An 18,617-nucleotide genomic window follows, 5' to 3' on the forward strand; every position below is an offset into this window, starting at 1 on the left:
AAAAAAAAAAAAAAGAAAGAAAGAAAGCCCATGGTTGGGGGGACAGTGAGATGGCTCAGCAGGGAAAGGGGCTTGCAGCAAAAGCCTGAGGACCTAAGGTCAACCCCGAGACTGTGTAAAAGGCTGAATGTAGTAGAGCATTTCTGTAATTCCAGTAGACCTCGGAGAGATGGGGGCACAGGAAGGAGAACCTCCTAGATGCTTCCTGGCTAGCCACCTAGGAGTTGCCGGGCAAGAGAGACCCTGCCTCAAAAACAAGGTAAAAGAACTCACTCCCAAAAGTTGTCCTGTGATCTGTACATGTGTACCCCTTGTGTATATGTACCCCATATACAACACACACACACACACACACACACACACACATTGCTACTAATTTTTAAAAAACGCTACAGCTGTGGAGTTCCGAGGTTTTACTGGGGAAGCTATTACTGTTGTTTCCTATATGTAATATATCCATCGAATTGCTTTCTGAACAACTAGTTTTGCCCATAGATTAGTGCTGCAAGATATTTGATCACACTGTGAACCCTGAGATTGTGTAATTTACTGGGGAAAAAAAAAACTGCTTCTAGTTGTGGTGTGGCTTGGCCCTAGCACCCACCTTTAATCCAAAAAGCTTTCTGTAAACAGCTTTAAATAAAGTCAACCATAGGTCAAGAGGCAGAGCAAGTAACCAGTTGACAGGGACTGAACATAGGAGAAAAAAAAAAAGAGAGAGTGAGAGGGAGCCAGGAGGACGGATGGAGAGACGCATTAGAAGGAGAAGTTTGAGGGGGGTTTTGAGAGGGTGTGGAAGAGAACTTGCTCTTTTAGGATGTTGGCTATGGAGGAAGGTCAGCTGGGTGCTTTCTCTGCCTCTCTGAGCTCGCAGACTTTCACCCCAGCATCTGGCTCCTGAGTCTTTATTGGTAAAATCGAACATTTGAGATTTTGTTAAAAGCGACACTACACGCGGCTTTGGTTGTTGGCTCTTTTACAATGGCCAGCAGTAAATTCACGGAGCCTCACAGTTCCTCTGACACTGAAACTGTGTGACTGTGACAGGCACAGCCCTGTATGCGACACCCACATCAAGTTTCCCAAAGCCGGGGTTCTCGGGGAAGAAGATGAAACAGAACATTAGAGCCTGAGGGAAAGGCTGAGGTGGACGAGATCACTGACTTCCAGGCCTTTCACCGTTGCACTCTTGAAGTTACAGCAGCTCTGATTACCTTCAAAAGATCTATCCAGGATTGGGTCTGTCACCACTGGACATGCCTAGGAGAGGGACTCATGTCCCCTATCCAATCTCTTCTCTCTCTCTCTTTCTCTCTCTCTCTCTCTCTCTGTCTCTCTCTGTCTCTCTCTCTCTCTCTGTGTGTGTGTGTGTGTGAGAGAGAGAGATCCCATGATTATGTAAGCAATTCTAATGAAATTTGTTAACTATATAAAAAATAAAAATTAAATTAAAAGACATGAAATTAGAAGGGGGCTGGAGAGACGGCTCCCATGGTTAAGAGCACTTCTGCTCTTCCAAAGGAAGAGAAAGGGAAGAGAAAGGGACCGAGAAAGAACAGGAGCGGAACAAGAGAGGATATCAGAGACCATGGGAAGACTCAGAAAGTCTGCCATGAGTGTCTCGGCAATAGCTACCTATATAGATGTGCCAATGGCTTTTTAAGTTATATTCCTCAAAGGACATAATTTACAGCAGAGTTTGAAGAGCAGGTAAGGCCTACATTTTTAAATGTGGTTTAAACGTTGAAATCCCGTGAGCTGGTTTATTTTCCTTCTCTTAAGAGAATCTTCTTCCGTAAATGAAACTGTAAGGCGGTTTTACGAGGCATACTGTTTTGGTTTAGGGATGAGCCTGGAGTTCCAAGCCACAAGGTTACACACATTCCAGCCTTAGGGAGGCATACTGGTGGTTTTTCAACACTGTTGTTTAAAATGTCTTCTGGAAAACACAGCATCTCTACAGATAATTCTGTTTATTAGTTGTGTTGAAGGTTCTTGAGAAAGGCAAACCAGATCCCAGAATCATTCTCTTCTGTGTTCCCATGATGTGACGGGCTCTGTTCCACCAGGCCTTCCCTGCCGTGACCCACCTCCATCTCTGAAACTGTAAGCCCAGATTAATCCTTCCTCCCTTGAGCTATTTCTGACAGTTACTTGGTCACATCAGTGCAAAAGTACTTACTACAGAATCTTCTGTTTGGTTGATTGTTTGAGACAGGGTCTCACTATGTATCCAAGGCTGGCCTTGAACTTGCAGAGATCCACTGCCTGTGTTTCCCCAGTGCTTGGGGAATTAGATTATCTTAAACATTAAGCCACAGCTAAGTTTTAATGGTCTACCCTATTACATTCTCAGCTCAAGGGCTGCTGGGAAGTCTCCCTGTGGCGAAATGGTCGGTGCGCAATGACGTGAACAGGTCTCGCGTGTGCTTTGGTTCTCTCTTTACTACAAAACATGGTAAATGTCACAGTGAGTGTGAGTCCAATTTTTGTGACCTATATTAGCTTCCTATGATGCAGGCAAAGATTTATTTTGCTCAGTGAATTTGGAGCAAGGGACTCCGATAATAATCACAAGGTCCGAGAAATGGAGAGTGTGCCTTGGAGTTGCTGGAGACAAAAAGAACGTTCTCCTTGGGACAGGCAGTCAGGTTGTTCCACCTCATTCCCCTCCCTAGGCTTCTCTATCTGAGCTATAAAGGAGTAGGAGGGCTGTGCTGACTCCTGGTAGGTCTGGGCCCACGTGAGGACCTGCTCATCAACCCAACGAGGTTCTAATTCTGGGTCATTCCTCATAGGAATCAGTAATATTTCTGGTCAGAAAAATGAAAGTGAGTTCTTTTAAAATGCCAGCAGAGGGCGCAAGAACGCTCGTAGGTCTTACGAACTCTTAGAGAATTCTAGATGACCTAGAACACACACACACACACACACACCGCCCCCTTTTACTCTTGATATAGCCATTTTAAATGATGTGGACTTTCACAAACCAAAATTAGCCATTTTGATGTGGACAACGATACAGATCAGAATCGCAGCCCCACACACTCCTGGTGTGCTTGAGTTTTCCAACAATCTGCTGGTCTTGATTCCCCCGTGGGTGTGGTCAGTGCCCTGATGATATGCAGGTCAGAAAACGCCCTACTGGGATCCTAGGAATTCTATCCTGCTGAGTTTCTCTCCCTATTCCCATGAAGACACTGGTATAAGCTATGGTAACTGTAAATCACTTACTTTTCTTCTAAAGTAAAACGGATAAAAAAGGGAAAAGAGACTACACCACCTGACCACTGGCCCCTCTCCTCACTCACCTTCCAAGCCCGCTCCCCACCGTTGGCAACAGCCTGCTCCTTTTTCTCTGGACTTACTGTATGCTTCACAGGGACAGAATCGTACAATCTGAGTGCCACATCTGGCTCTCCTCTTGAAGCGTGTTTTGTACAGCTGTTGACAGTGGAGCACCAATCAGTACTGAAATTCTTTTATTTATTTTTTTATTAGCACCCCATTGTGTGTGAACAATGCTCTTTATCCGTTTCCTCAGAGTTGCCACACTAGCTAGCTGCCCTGAGAATGAACGCCCAGACATTCATCTGCCTCTCCCTCCTACCCTGTGATAAGAGCAACCCTTTCTTGGGTTCTGGAGATTTGGAACCGGGTCCTCAAGCCCTAAGGACTTTATCCACTGAGCCAGCTCTCCAGCACAGCCTGTCTTTTTTTTTTTTTTTTTCTCAATCTTTTTTTTTTATTAGATATTTTCTTTATTTACATTTCAACTGTTATCCCCTTCCCTAGTTTCCCCTCCGAAAATCCCCTCTCCCCTCCCCGCTTCCCCTGCCCCACAACCCACCCACTCCTGCTTCCTGGCCCTGGCATTCCCCTATACTGGGGCATAGAACCTTCACAGGACCAGGACAGCCTGTCTTTTTATCCTGGGGAACAGTCTCCTTCCTCCAGTTAACCCGTTTCACAGTTGCATTTGCATATGTTTGTCTCTGACCATTCTACAGATTTTAAGATGTACAGCCACTCCTGGGAAGGAGTGGAGATCCCCGTACTTTTGGCCAAACTGTAAATAGATCCATTTTCTTTTTCCAATGTCTATTTCCTAATTCCTTGGAGATACAGGTATATCCGTTTTTTTCCCCTTCTCCCAACTATTAATAAAACACCTGACCAGACAATGAAGGAAACCTTCCTTTTGGCTCGCATAGAAAGCTATGGCAGGGAGGCGCTCCAGCTCTGTCAGCAGGAGCATGAGGTGATAGCGTAGCTGAAGTCAGGAAGCGCCAGCGTTCAGCAGCCTGCGACCTCCTCTTGCCTTTTCTTAATCCAGTCCAGACCCTGGCCAGTGTCAAGATGCCACCCACATTCAGGGTGGCTCTCGCCCTTCTCAGTTGGCCCGTTCTGACACACTCAAAAAGGTGTATCTCCCTGGTGGTTCTCAATCCTGACAATTAAAATTAATCACAATGAGGAAAGTGAGGTGGTAATTTTATGGCCCTGTGCAACTGGCGACACTGCTAGGTGCATTGTCGCACCATTACTGATTTGGGTGTGTAGCAGGAGCGCATCGGTGTGATCTTGCGATAAATTCTTCAACCTTTCATGGGGACGCCAACTTTTTTCCCACAGCGGCTGAACCACTTTCCACCCCCACCATCAGTGTTTAAGCGCACCCTTGACGTTGCCTCTTTGCATTGTCAAAACTGTCCTAGGACCGGTCTCTAGACTCCTTACCCACCGAGGTACAGGCTGGGAGAAGCCGCCTAGCCTTTTCCCGTTTAAGGCTGTTTACAAGAGATCACTCCAGAGTCACTAAAGCAAATTCGCCACATCTGCTCGAGGATCTATAAACTTTTTTTTTTCCTAGAGACTTCCACTCGGCCTCACACAGAACCCCACTTACAAAGCTGGGGCCTGAGGCAGAAGGAAGCAGCTGTGCGCAAATGCTTGAGTCTCGCTGCTATTCCGATGCTCTCTCAGTTGCACTCAGCCCCGCCTCCGGTCCCACGCCCTGTCTCTGCCTAGGCAAGCCTGGCGGGCGGGAGCCTAGAGTCGGAGGAGACAAAGGGAGAGGCGTGCCGTCCCTGCCGGGGTTACTCTCGGTCAGCATCCGCCCACAGGGTCACTCCCGTTCACTCAGCCCACAGCGCCTGACCCCGCGCAGCCAATCAGAGACCGCGCTGTGGCTCTGCAGGAGCCCGATCCAATCAGACTGCGCCGCCCGTGCAGCCCGCACCTTGAAGTTGCCATCCTAGATGAGTCTAGGTAGAGCCACTTAAGTATACAGTTTTTTTTTTTTTTGTCTGTCCTTGGGACAGAAATGCTGAGCAGTGGGCTACGTGCGGCCAGCCCTGTCATGGGACATATAGGGCAATAGGGTTGGGCCTCAAGAGCTGGGTGTCAGCCTCACGTGTCTGCTCTGAACTACTTCTACCACAAACTGGCTAGTGTGGCTATGACCAAGTTATTTGATAGCTCCATTGGACTCTTGACTTTTATTTAAAACAGAAGTACGGAGTAGCCGCCTCAGAGGGCGGGGCCTCCACAAAATCAATCTCACAGGGATCTTTCAATATCTCCTCTCCTTATTCCATAGCCAACTCCTTCAGCCTGCTGCTGGGTACAAACACCTGTCTGCTCCCTGCCTCTTTTACTCAAACAAAACAAAACCACGTCAAAATTTTACCCAGGGCTTCACGCCTCTCTCAAAAGTCCCGGTATGTTCCGAAGGCATAGACATAAATGAAGCCAAATGCCTACTGATTCCCGGCGGAGTCCTTACTCGGCAGAGCCTACCCTTTGACTAAGTATGAGGTGCGCATGCACCTACGTCAGAGTGTGTATGGTGTATGTGTGTGTGTGTGTGTGTGTGTGTGTATGTAATGCTTCAGGGTGGATAGCATTCAGAGTGGGTGGGAAGGCCAGTGCCATCATTTTCCCCTGAGCTGGGGACTTTCCCCTACAGATGAGGGCGACAGCTGAGCCCTTGGTTCAAAACTCATTACCCCCTCGTGTTCCAGGGAGAATAGGTAGGCAGGATGCAGTTGTGAGTGGTCACTGCCTCCATGGCTTTCTCAGTCTCTCCTGCTTTAATTTCCCCAATGCCCATGTGCCAGGGTCTCCCCAGCTAGAATTCACCCGAACTGCTGAACTAGATACTGTTTTCCAGAATGAAGTCTCAAGTGCCCCCACGTCCACAGGAGAGGCCCAGTGGTGCCCTGGACTGGAGTTACAAACAATTGTGAATCACCATGCTGGTACTGGGACTTGAACCTAAGACCTCTGGAAGAGCAGGGAATGCTCTTAATCATTGAGTCATCTCTTCATCTCCCCGTACCATTTTCTCATGGGGAAAGATGTGGACAGTATTTAGGCCCATGTTATATTAGGATCACCTGGGATGCTCTCAACAGCACAAGGCTCTGACTTGGCAGATGGCTTTTTTGTCTCCCCCCTCCCCCTTCTTCCACTCTCTCTGCCTGGAGCCTCCTAGGCCAGCTACCTCTGCACACCTTGCCCCCTTTGGCAGAAGATGAAGGTGTATGAGGAAATGAAAGACTCAGCCATCTAGCACCTTTAAATCCATAGCTCTGAGCAACAGCCCACATGGTGAGGCTGAGCCTGGAAAGTCACTATATATAAATGTAAGGCACAGGACAGGTTTCGGGGGCAGCACTTGACCTGTTTCACAGCTCCACACTCTGAAGCAGAAATCCAGCTTCGGTCCTGGAAGTCCCGAATTCTACTCCGTGGTCTCAGCTCTGGTAAGTTCTGGGCATCTGAGAGCCAGCATTCTTGCGAAAGGAAATAGGAGGTTTCTAAGCAATGACTCCTGTCAGTGGGTGTAGGCTTTTTTGTTGTTGTTGTTTGTTTTTTGTTTTTTGTTTTTGTTTTTTTTCGAGACAGGGTTTCTCTGTATAGCCTTGGCTATCCTGGAACTCACTCTGTAGACCAGGACACACACCTCGAACTCAGAAATCCGCCTGCCTCTGCCTCCCAAGTGCTGGGATTAAAGGCATGCCCCACCATGCCTGGCTAGGGTGTAGGCTTTAACATCAGGGGACCCACTAATGTACTAGTGGCCGAAGTGACCTCAAACTTCTGCAAAGATTTGGCATGCTGCTTAGTCGAGCTCCCTATGAGCCAAGCCACCGAAAGTCAGATAGACCAATGGTCATGGGAATCTTTGAGTTTGACAGGGCAGATAAATATTTGATTCTGAAATGAACTATACAGCAATATCTTGTGAAGTAAAAGAGGTAGGACATGGCAAAGAAATAGGACCAGAGGTGAGCACGCCATTGTAGGGTGGAGTTTTGTGCTGGTAGTTTTGAGACCAGCTCTCCACAGCACAAAATTGGCACTTTTTGTTTTGTGGTATAATTAGAATGTCTCTGGTTGTGCATGGATAAATAATGTGTACGGCCCACATGTCAGGCAGGAGTGAGCCTTCCACCTCCAGCTTACAGGGCTTCAGGACCCCAGCAGTCCTTAGTGACTGACTGGGACAGTATTGAAATGGACGTGCTGGGACCTATTTGGGACCCATAAGAAGAAAGCAAAGATGAGGGATGCACTATCCAATGAGGAATGCTCTGAGGCATAATTTTACTCTCCATAACCAACGCGTGTTTAAAATAATACAACTTAGAGAGTTTATGTTTAAAAAATTGGAAAGGATAAAAAAATTATAATTTTTTTCTTGTGCTGAAGAGGTGATCAGCCATTAAAGGCTAGACTCACAGCCAAAACTATAGGAGTTGTGTTTCCAGCACCCACAGCTGTCTCTTTAGCCATGGTGTGTGTGTGTGTGTGTGTGTGTGTGTGTGCACGCGTGCACTCGTGCTTTCTTATTTGCATTTACCTAATTACTTCATTGCTAACATTTTTAAAAACTTGTTCCTGGAAAGGAAAGCTACCCATCTTCCAAGTTGGGTTTTATTGTTGTTCTTGTGTCTTGTTTTGAGGAGTAGGTAGGAGGGGGGTAGGATGGAGCAGGAGAAGGTAGAAGGTAGGAGGAGGTAGGTTGGGGTAGGAGGGGGTAAGAGGAGGTAGGAAGGATAGGAGGAAGTAGGTGGGGGTAGGAGGGGAGGAAGGAGGGGTAGGAGGGGGTAGGAGGAATAGGAGGGATAGGAGGAGGTAGGTGGGGGTAGGAGGGGAGGAGAGAGTAGGAGGAATAGGAGGGATAGGAGGAGGTAGGAGGGGGTAGGAGGAGGTAGGAGGGATAGGAGGAGGTAGGTGGGGGGAGGAGGGGAGGAGGGGGTAGGAGGGGGTATCATTGCAACCATGTCTGACCCTGTAGCTCAGATTGCTCAGACGCTGGCTGATAGGACATCCTGGCTGTTAACTCGTGATCATCCTGCCTGTGGACTGCATAGCGCAGAGAACAGATATAAACCCAACACCTCCGTGCTTGTGACAGGTCTAGAAACTATCAAAAACAGTGGTGTTTACCTGAAATCCCAGTGCTTAGGAGGCTAGGATAGTGAGATTCTGAGAGGCAGGTCAGATACCACAAGGCCTCATCTAACCACAAAAACAAAGTAATCCCCGAACCATATAAAGCACAGGCATTCGGTAAACACAGCCCCTTCCTCTGCTTCCTATACCCACTCCCTCCCTCCCTCCCCCACCCCACCCCACCCCACCCCACCCCCGTTACTAAGGTGTACCAAGCATGTTGCTCTCACCGTACCATCTGTTCTTGGTTGAATTCTAGCTCAAGGGAACTTCCCCTTCCAGCTAACTCTTCTTAACCCAGGCACTGAAGCAGGACCTGTGCTTGTACATCATTCTTCCCCGACCAGACCCGCACTGGAGAACACAGGTTCCCTGCTGCCGAGCAGACGGCTACTCTGCCGCCTTTCCACTCCCTCTTCTGACAGCTTTCCAGCTCCTCGATGTCCACTAGGACCACCACCATCACAAAGCCTCTCTCTGGGGAGCTAAAGAATGAAGGAGAGAAATTAGAAAAGATTCTCCAACAATGGGGAGAAAGCATCCGTCCTGAAATGACGTGTGAGTTCTTTGCTTGTCGGCCTATCCCTGCCTGTCACAAGAGAAGTAGGCCCTCTCCAGGTACTGGACCTAGAGCTTTATGGACTATACACACTGAGCCCAGTCAGGGGACAAAGCAAAGGAAGTCTGTACAGGAGAAAACAGAAGAGGGTTATCCATATGACTACTTGAACCTCACCCCCTGTCTAGGCTGGTTTGCCTGGGAGGAAGATGGCACAGGCTCCCAGACAACTCAAGTGCACGGGGGTATGGTCCCTTCCTCTACTCAGGGCAGGTCTCCAGGGTGCAACACATACTGATCAAGATGTTCTTGGACCGAATCAGATGGCAGAAGTGTCTCATATTCCATCCCCCATCCAGCCTGCTGCTTCGTCCCTTCCAAGTGTTATAGGCACTTTGCTCGTCTTCGAGGTCCCCAACACACAGTTCTTTGGCAGACATTATACAGCTTGAGCAGCCCAACCTCAGGTCTGGGCTCTGGAACTTCATCTTGGAAGTTTTTCAAGTGCCTTCAGGGAAATGCAACGGGAACATTTCCTGCCTCAAGATCCTGCCCCAGTGTGGCCTATTCTCAGGTTGGAAATATCTTGTTCTTCTTTCGCCTGGCATCCCACTCCCACAGAGAACAGGGTGGCTTAGCATTAGGTCAGAGACAGTCATCCCGTTGAAGCGACTGGGTGGCTCTCTTCTTCCACTGAGAACCGCAAACATGAGCTGCAGGATAACGAACCCAGAGCCTGCATACATTCCCCTATAGACTATGGATTCTCCTCTTTCCTCTTCCCTAGAAGGGAAGTCTTCAAATAGTTTCTGCCCCTGCTAGTTCCCTTCCCACTTGGGCCCTCCTTGTAGGCCTCATTCAGTTCAGTTCTTGACCAAACCGTGTTTGGCAAGCCTCAGGTGCCGGCACAAGAAGCGGGGATGACATCTCAAAGCCAAGGTTGTGCTTACTCCCCTTTTGGTATCTTTCCATTAGCAACCTGTTATCTTTGGCTTAGGAAGGACATAGGGCTATTGTACAATGTGTGAGCTCTCCAACCTTCAAGTTCTGTAGCCTTTGAGCATCCACTGTGTCCAGCTGTCCCTTGGAGTATTGTATGTAGTTTTTTTGTTTCTCTGGTTGGCTGGTTGGTTTTGGTTTCTGTTTTGTTACCAAGGTCCCAGCTTTTTCTGTTCTTGCTACCAAGCAGAGGAACAAATGGCTCCCTCCATAGACTGTGCAACCTCTTGAGCTGCAGTCCTTGGGTCAGTGAGGTAGGACAATGCAGGTGTGCTCAAGCTGGAACTAGACTAGTTTGATTGTGCTGGAAACACTAGCTGCAAACCACGGTTCTATTTTTATCAATCCTGTGCTCCTGGAAAAACATACCACTTATATCATGCATTTCCTCAACTGCGACATTACAACAGAGTGTTACACTATTTAATGTATGCAGAGAACAAAAGAATATTAATATACTTGGTGAAGGTTAAGCCCCTGTACAAATATGACTTTTTATACAGGGCTGCCTGTCCCTGATAGAGCCATCCTTCTATAGCTACAGTAATGGCATGATACTGTGTTGGCTGCCAAATTGTCTCTGCTCTGCATTGCGCATGTCCCTTGCCACTTGGGTCTCTTCTAATTTGGCAGTGCTCAGATTGGTCTGGCTACTGTTTTCAGAGCACTCATGTGTATGGGTCCTTAAGCACTGTGGGAATCATTGATGACCTTCAACATTATAGAGAAAATTAGCTTAGCTCAAAGGACACAGGACCTGGCATAATGGTCCTGAACAAGGACAATGGCTGGAACCCTATTCCCTGCCCTACCTCCTCAGTATCTGGACTTCCTTAGTCCATGTCCACTTCTGGGTGGGGAGTCTGGGAGGTGACAGTACTCTATTCAAGTGATGAAAGTTTTATGGCCATAGAGAGCAAGGCATACCTGAGACAGAAACACCCCCATGGGACAGAGGTGAATAAAGTTATAGGCTTTCAACTGTCTGCTGAGTAAAAGCATGACTTGTTTGCTTATATCCCTCCTTTGTGTTATTTAGGCAACAACATCAGCTTGTGCACTTAAAGTTCGTCAGAGAGATGATGGGTCTCTCTGCCCACATGTTATCACTTCAGCCAGCCAGTAAAAGCTTGGCTCTCTCTCTGTTCAGAGAGCAGCCTGGGCTCCTCTCTGGTCAGTCCTCTTACCCACAAGTCCAAGACTCGTGAATGTCCTGCCTGTCTGTCCATCTATTTGGCTATGCCTTGCTTCTATTGCTTTGGTGTCAAGAGGTTCTGTTTCCATTCATAACCCTAGGATCCCCATTCCAAGCCTGACAAAGACATACGGGGCATCAGAAAGGGTGTCCTAACATTCTTACCATTACCAGATGAACTTTGCTGTTGGTGATTCCACTGTCTTTTCTTGCAGTGTGTGTGTTATATATATTTTCTAGCCTGGGCATCACAGCCGGAGCTCATCGCCTGTGGAACCATTGAACCTATAAAGCTGTCGCTGAGGCTCTCCCTCATCAGGGCCAATACCGTGGTGTTCCAGGTAAAAGTTTGGCTCTGCTCAGCTCTTGTGTGTCACATCTGCTGATGATCCAGGACACAGTAGAAGGAGTCAAAGCCTTGAGAGAAGCCGACAGAGCAGCCATTGTCTTTCCTGATCTTCTGTGGTCATGTGAAGAACATGCTTAGTTCTGAGATTCACAGAGCATAAGATAGCTGAAGAGTCATTGGGTAGGAAAACTCAAGGAAAGGCTCTCTACTACTGGAACATTTTTGACCAGGTCCCTGTTCTTTCACACAGTGTGACTGGTGCGGTCTTTCATCATAAAAGGCCATCATGCATTAGTTAGGCACTGACCCTGGTTTCCAAGACCATCATTAAACATTAAACTTACACTTTTTGCAATGCGTACCCTAAGTTCCCACTGCAATGGGACTGAAAAGGACTCTTGTTCTAGATCATAAATGCAAACATTTCTAATGGCAGTGACTCTTTACAGGCACCATGCTAGCACTTGACATAGATGAACTCGTTAAGTCTCTATGATGTCTTAAGAGGTGGATACTGTCATTATCCCTCATTTCAGATGATGAAATTATGTTAATGAGTAGCTTCATAGACCAATGTTGGGATACTAGCTGTGGCTGCCAGGCTGGTTAAATGAGCTATTGAAGCTGTTTGAGGCATACGTTTATAACACAGAAGGAAGGGAATTAGAGAAGGGAGCTTCCCTTGATATCAGGTTGTAGCAAGTAACAGCAGATAGCTTGCCATGTGGAGCTCATTGTGAGAGAGGGGGAAAACAGGAAACACGATTTCCTTATATGGTAATATTGGAAGTTCTCAATATATGTATATAATCATCTTTGCCCTAGCAGTTTACACCCTGAATTCTCCTGATCTCTTTGTGGGGACAAAGGAAGAGGGTGATATTATTGGTGCATAATTAAAGGTTTAGCAAGTCCCACATAAGAGGTCCTTAGGAAATGTGCCCCAGCTCATAAGTTACATGCTGGTCTTGTTACTGGTTGAGTAACCTGTCATTGTGAAGGTATCAAGATAGAGCTTCCCACATCTGTAGTCACAGACCACACTCCAGGCCCCAAGCCCAACTGCTTCAAAGTCCCCATAGTCAAGGATTAGGCCTTCCTTTAGGAGGCTGGCCTGGCCTGAAATACTGTTCTTTGCTAATGAAAGTGGGGAGGTGGATCACCGCCCCTCTCTCTATCTACCACACCATCTCAGGAAGCAACAGGGCTATTCCTGAGTCTGAGACTATAAGCTTTCAAGACAAATATGCAGGAAAGGGTGTTCCCCAAGGCCTCCTTGGGGGAGACAAAGGATTCTATGAGTTGGACTGAGAGTCTCAGGCCCTTGCAGACATCTAGGCCTTGCATTCACCTTGGAGGGCATCTCTTCTCAATACTGGGTTCCTCTTTCCTGTGCTTCCAGAATGACGTGTATGAATGGGCCCAAGATCACCGCACCCACCACAAGTTCTCAAAAACACACGCCGACCCTCACAATTCCCGCCGTGGCTTCTTCTTCTCTCATGTGGGTTGGCTGCTTGTGCGCAAACACAAAAACTGGACATGTCTGACCTAAGAGCCAAGAAGCTGGTGATGTTCCAGTGGAGATGAGTGGGGGCTGGGGGTAGGGATGGAACCCAGGGCACCTGGGGTTTAGGGACTCTACCTTTTCTCTTACAACTTGAAAATGAAAGCTGAGAGATTTCGGGGCTTGTGTGTTTAAGACCACCATTTCAAACTCATTTTAATGGCTCAGAGGCTATAAAGAGACTTTCCTGTTTTGTCCAGTTTGTGCCCTTTGAACAATTTTCATGAATGCTATTAAATGCAACTTGATCTAACTATCGTTGATCTAAATAGGATAGGCAAAGACATAAAAGTGAATATCGCCAAGTCTTTCTCCTTAAGGAATTTCTAGCCTGTTGAGGTGGAGAGAGCAAGAAAGTGCAAAATAATTATGATATTATGATACAAGGCAGCATGTACAGACTAGACAATGACTATGAGGTACTGGGAAAAAATAGTTGGCTCAGTGGAAATACAAAGACAGGGTATAAAAAACCATGCAGTCATCAGATGCAATCGACTCCCTTGCATTGTGGGTGTCATCATGGTCTGGATGAGGATGGAGAGCGGAGCAAGGCCTCCAGAGGGGCAGAGACCTTCAGATGATGAAGGACACTCAGTGGACCTCCTGTATGGGAAGTAGACTAAGAGATGGTGGGAAGAAATGCAGCCAGGACATGCCACTGTCTGTGCCAATGACCTTGTCAGACAAAAACAAGACAAGAAAAAGAAACTCAAAGGCACATGGACAGGAGCCCAGACAGCAGAACTGGCTATGCATTTGTGGACTTGTTTAAGTAACATGGTTTTGTGCTCTGTGGAAAAGAACGATGGATTTCTTGTCAGACAACAGGCAGTCTTATACATGATACACTGGCTTCCAGTGGTGTTATCCTAGGGAAGGCATTTAATGTGTCCTTATGGGTATCACCCCTATGACAAGAGCATTCCCAGGCTGGCCTCAAAGTTGCAACAGCATTCCTGCCTCAGCTCCAAAATGCTGGAATTGCAGGTATGAGTCGTCACTTGTGATTATTGTTTTTAATGATCATTTGTGTTTTGGTTCTTCTATCTTAAAGCCAGGGTCTAGTAGCCAAGTACAAAGCCAGTCTGATCTCTGCAGCAAGTCTCAGGCTAGCCAGGGCTACACAATGAGACCCTGTCTCAAAAATAAACAGCAGCAAAAAGCTAAACCAACTGGGTGTTCTTTAAAAAAAGAAACGTATACGAAAGTCAAAATGCCTGTTAACAAAAAAGGGAAGGTGAAAAACAGTAGATCCAAAACAGTCTCTAAATGGCGTGTTTGTTAGGCCTTTTTAAAGACAGTCTCACTAAGTAGCCATGGCTGTCCTGGAACTGGCTGTATAGATCAGACTGGCCTCAAACTCACAAGGATTCAGTGATATCAGCCTCCCAAGAGCTGGGATTAAAGGCGTAGGCCACTACAATCAGCCTAGATCAAGCCCTGTTAAGTTTGTCATTCTCCTGTCTCCTCCGGGTTGACTTGCATCTCACTTCGGGTAGGAAATGAATGCATCCAGCAGCAGGGTCAGTAGGAAAGACAGTGAGCCCGGTGTTTTGCATCAGATCATGTTATGTAGAATGCAGCAAGAGTAATTCTGACTTAGTTCACTCGAGTCCAAGTGCGCCATGTTGAATATATTTTCCTCTTCATCTTCCTGTCCTAGTATTTCTAAATCAAATGCCTTCGACCTCTGAACATGGTCTTGATTTGAGCCTCCTGAAATAAACTACTTACACTCTACAATGACAAGATTTCCATAGACTACTGTGGCCTGGCATGCATTTGTTCTGTAGCTGGATGGGTAGCGAGCCTCTTCAACTCACGCCCCCATGATTGGTTGTCCAGAGTGGCTGATAGACTCTTGTTTTACCCAATCGGCTTCCTTCTTATCCCTTCTTTTGTCTTCTTATCTCACCATTGGGTCTTCTCCAGCTGTTTCCTGCCAGTCTTGTTTTGTTTTCTTGGCATCTTGAATTACCTTCCCTGCTGTCTTATGCTCCTGTTATCTGTGAAAGTTGATCTCTGAAGATTTCTTTCTTTTTTTTTTTTTTTTTTTTTTATGCCCTAGTTGCTACACATAGCCCTTGCTTCCTTCTCTTTTAAATCTACCGCTCAGAGCCCTGAGTGTAGAAGTTCCAATTCTTTGTTAGCAGCCTTAGCCAGGTGTTCTCCCACCCACTTCCAAGTCGGACACCGTGGGCATCCTGGCATAAAGACAGGACAAGTGACCATGAGAGAGCCTGGTTAGCAGCATCTCTGGGTCTGAAATGCCTTTGCTCTTCTGATTTTTTTCTGTCACTTCTAATCTATCTGGGAAACTTAAGATCCAGATCTCTTATTAGTTGGTCTTTGCGCTAACTTGGCGAAGCTAGTGTTGTTTGTCTGACAGTCAGCCGGAAAGAAAAGTTCTGTGAATGATCTGTAGGGTTTTCATTTATCTGCCACAGGAAGATTCCTGACATATATATATTCTTTTTAGTCTAAGTGAACACTCATCTCAAGAGTTCTCAGAACATCAGCAGTTAGAAGGGATCTCCAAAGGCAGCAGGAGGAGGATCTCTGAGTTCGTGGAGAGCTACAAAACAAGTCTAGGACAACCAAGGCTCTGTTACACAGAGAGACGCTGTCTCAAAAAAAAAAAAAAAACCAAAAAACAAAACAAAAAAAAACAACCAACTAAAGGAATCTCCAAGAATTTTCAGAGTGATTCTGATTTATCACTACCTCCCTCACCCAAGATCAAAGATGAAAGCAGCTTGCTGTGAGCTACCAATAGCTGAGGGAACTTCAGCCCTTGGCATCCCTCCCTTCAACTGCTGCAGCCTCTTCTGTTGGAACCTCCCACATTTTTAAAGATTGATTGATTGATTAACTGTTTGATTGATTGATTGATTGAACATATGAGTATGTTATCTGCATGTACAGCTGCATGCCAGAAGAGGTCATCAGAACTCATTACAGATGGTTGAGAGCCACTATGCAGTTGCTGGGAATTGAACTCGGGACCTCTGGAAGAGCAGCTGGTGCTCTTGCTTGCTGAGCCATCTCTCCAGCCCGGAACGTCCCACATTTACAGAGAACCCCAATATGGTGGGTAAGGGTGAGCTTGCTCACCTTTGTAAGAAACACACATCCCATCCCATCTCACCAGAAAACATGCATATAGACACAGAGCCAGTAGGGTCAGTATTTTACGTTTGCTCTGGCTTTTTCTAAGATGAAGCATTTTGTCCGTAGACTAATCTTCTCTCATCTAGTAATCAAATAGAAACATCCTTCCCCCCCCCCACCCACCCCCAAAGCTCCAAGCCCCATGAGCAAGTGAGATGGTTCAATACATTTAAGATGCTCAGAGGACTCTTTTTTCCTCAGGGTAGAAGCCAAGGTTAAAAGAACTGGAGACAGGAGTCATAACAGTGGCTGAGGTCTTGTTCCAAATGTCACCTAGGCAGAAGCTTACCATCCTGCTTCTAACTATAGAAAAACATTACTAGAACGGTGAAGATGACCTCTAACCCACTCCTGCACAGCGCTCTTCTTTCTTTCTTTCTTTCTTTCTTTCTTTCTTTCTTTCTTTCTTTCTTTCTTTCTTTCTTTCTTTCTTTCTTTCTCTTTGTTTTTTTTTTTTGTTGTTGTTGTTTTGTTTTGTTTTGTTTTGTTTTCCGAGATAGGGTTTCTCTGTATAGCCCTGGCTGTCCTGGAACTCACTCTGTAGACCATGTTGGCCTTGAACTCAGAGATCTGTCTGTCTCTGCCTTCTGAGTGCTGGGATTAAAGTCACACACCATAGCACAGCTGTGTACATCACTCTTAAAAAAAAAAAAAGATGCGCTGGGCGTGGCGGCGCATGCCTTTAATCCCAGCACTCAAAAGACAATGCCTCTTCTTTATGATGCTAAGCTGATACAGTTGTCTTTTCACCCCATCCTGTCTCTGTATCTCTCTCCTTGTGTCTCAGGCTAATGCTGTCGTTCATAAGTCCTTCCTCAGATCTCAAAGCCAGGATGGAGAGGCTGAGGGACAGAAGCCTTTCAGAAGTAACTTCCTGAAAAGGGAGCTCTACAAGAGGCCCAGGGGACTGTCAACTCCTGAGTGGGGCTTGGTGTACTACAGAAACAGTCTCAAAGACTGGTCAGTTTGTTAATCCAAGTTGCTTCTTGGATTGATAAGACCCAGGCTTCAGCCAACAATGTGGTGCCTCCTCTCCCATATTCTTTGCTCTGAAGCATCTGTCCCTGTAGAACTGTCTTAGGGTCAGGGTAGGAACCACTAAATCACCTTCATTCTGTCTTCCTGGAGTCACACTCCATCTTTCTCTATTCTTCTGTGGGTCTGTTCTGTTTCTGGACTTTTCTCCTCTCCCTGGACAGGAAGTCTCTGGCATTTACTCAGGGCTGCAAGCGAGCAAGGTAGAGCATCCTGGCAGCCCCCCTCCTGAGGACACAACAACATGAGGGCTATTCTTGTCTTGAGCAGACACAGCTGGTTGTCTCCAGGCCTCCAGGTCCTCTGCACATCCACGCAGGGGCTTCTAGCACCTTGATGACCCCAGATAAACTCTCGTCTGCCAAACTCTTCTAGAGATATTGCAGGGCTAGAAATTATCTCTCTAAATCTTGGCCAATCCGAATGCGGATGAGCCCGCCTTGGAGCAGGGACCTAAAAGGTCACAGGCACGACTTGGCTTTGGTATGGCATCCTGTCCTCTGCACACTCCTCTCCCCATCATGGGTGATCTTGATTCTTGGATGACTTGTAAGAAGATCACGGGGTTGAGGCTAACTACATAGTGAGACCTCGTCTCAATAAAATAAAATAAAAATTTTAAAAAGGAAAAACGAGCCAGAGAATGAAATATGTATAAACTGTGTAACTGGGAATGAGGTACAGAATATAACAGAAACTCCTGCATATCAGCAATAAGAAGACAGATCGTCCAGTTCTAAACTAGCAAAAGTGTTGGGCCTCACGTTTCTGCAAAGCAGAAAGAGAAATAGCCAGTAGTTACATAAAAGACACTCTCTATATCAGCAGCCAGCAAGGAAATATAAATCAGAAACACAGTGAGCTAGTACCCCAGACCCGCTAGAATGGCTGGAATTATAGTAATTAAGCAAACCAAAAAAAAACTAATATTGCTGGGGATTTGGAAAAACGAACACCCATTGAGAGGAATCTAAGATGGTGTATGTAGCTACTTTGAGGAAAACACTGGCTTCGGAAAGTTAAAATGTAAGGTACCATGTAGCCCAGTAATTCTACTCTTTGGTATATGACCAAGAATATGAAAACATATGTCCACAAAAATCCTTGTACATAAATGTTCACTCCTGCATTATGGATTAGCCCAACACAAGACAACGCAAATACCCACTCAAAACGGAAAATCCAATGTAACATATTCATATGCTGGCATTTTATTCAGCCATGAAAAAGAATGAAGTCTGATCCATAACAAAACATGGAAGGCCCGGACCAA

The sequence above is a fragment of the Mus caroli genome, chromosome 19, assembly GCF_900094665.2.
Source record: "Mus caroli chromosome 19, CAROLI_EIJ_v1.1, whole genome shotgun sequence".
In the NCBI taxonomy this organism is placed as follows: Eukaryota; Metazoa; Chordata; class Mammalia; order Rodentia; family Muridae; genus Mus; species Mus caroli.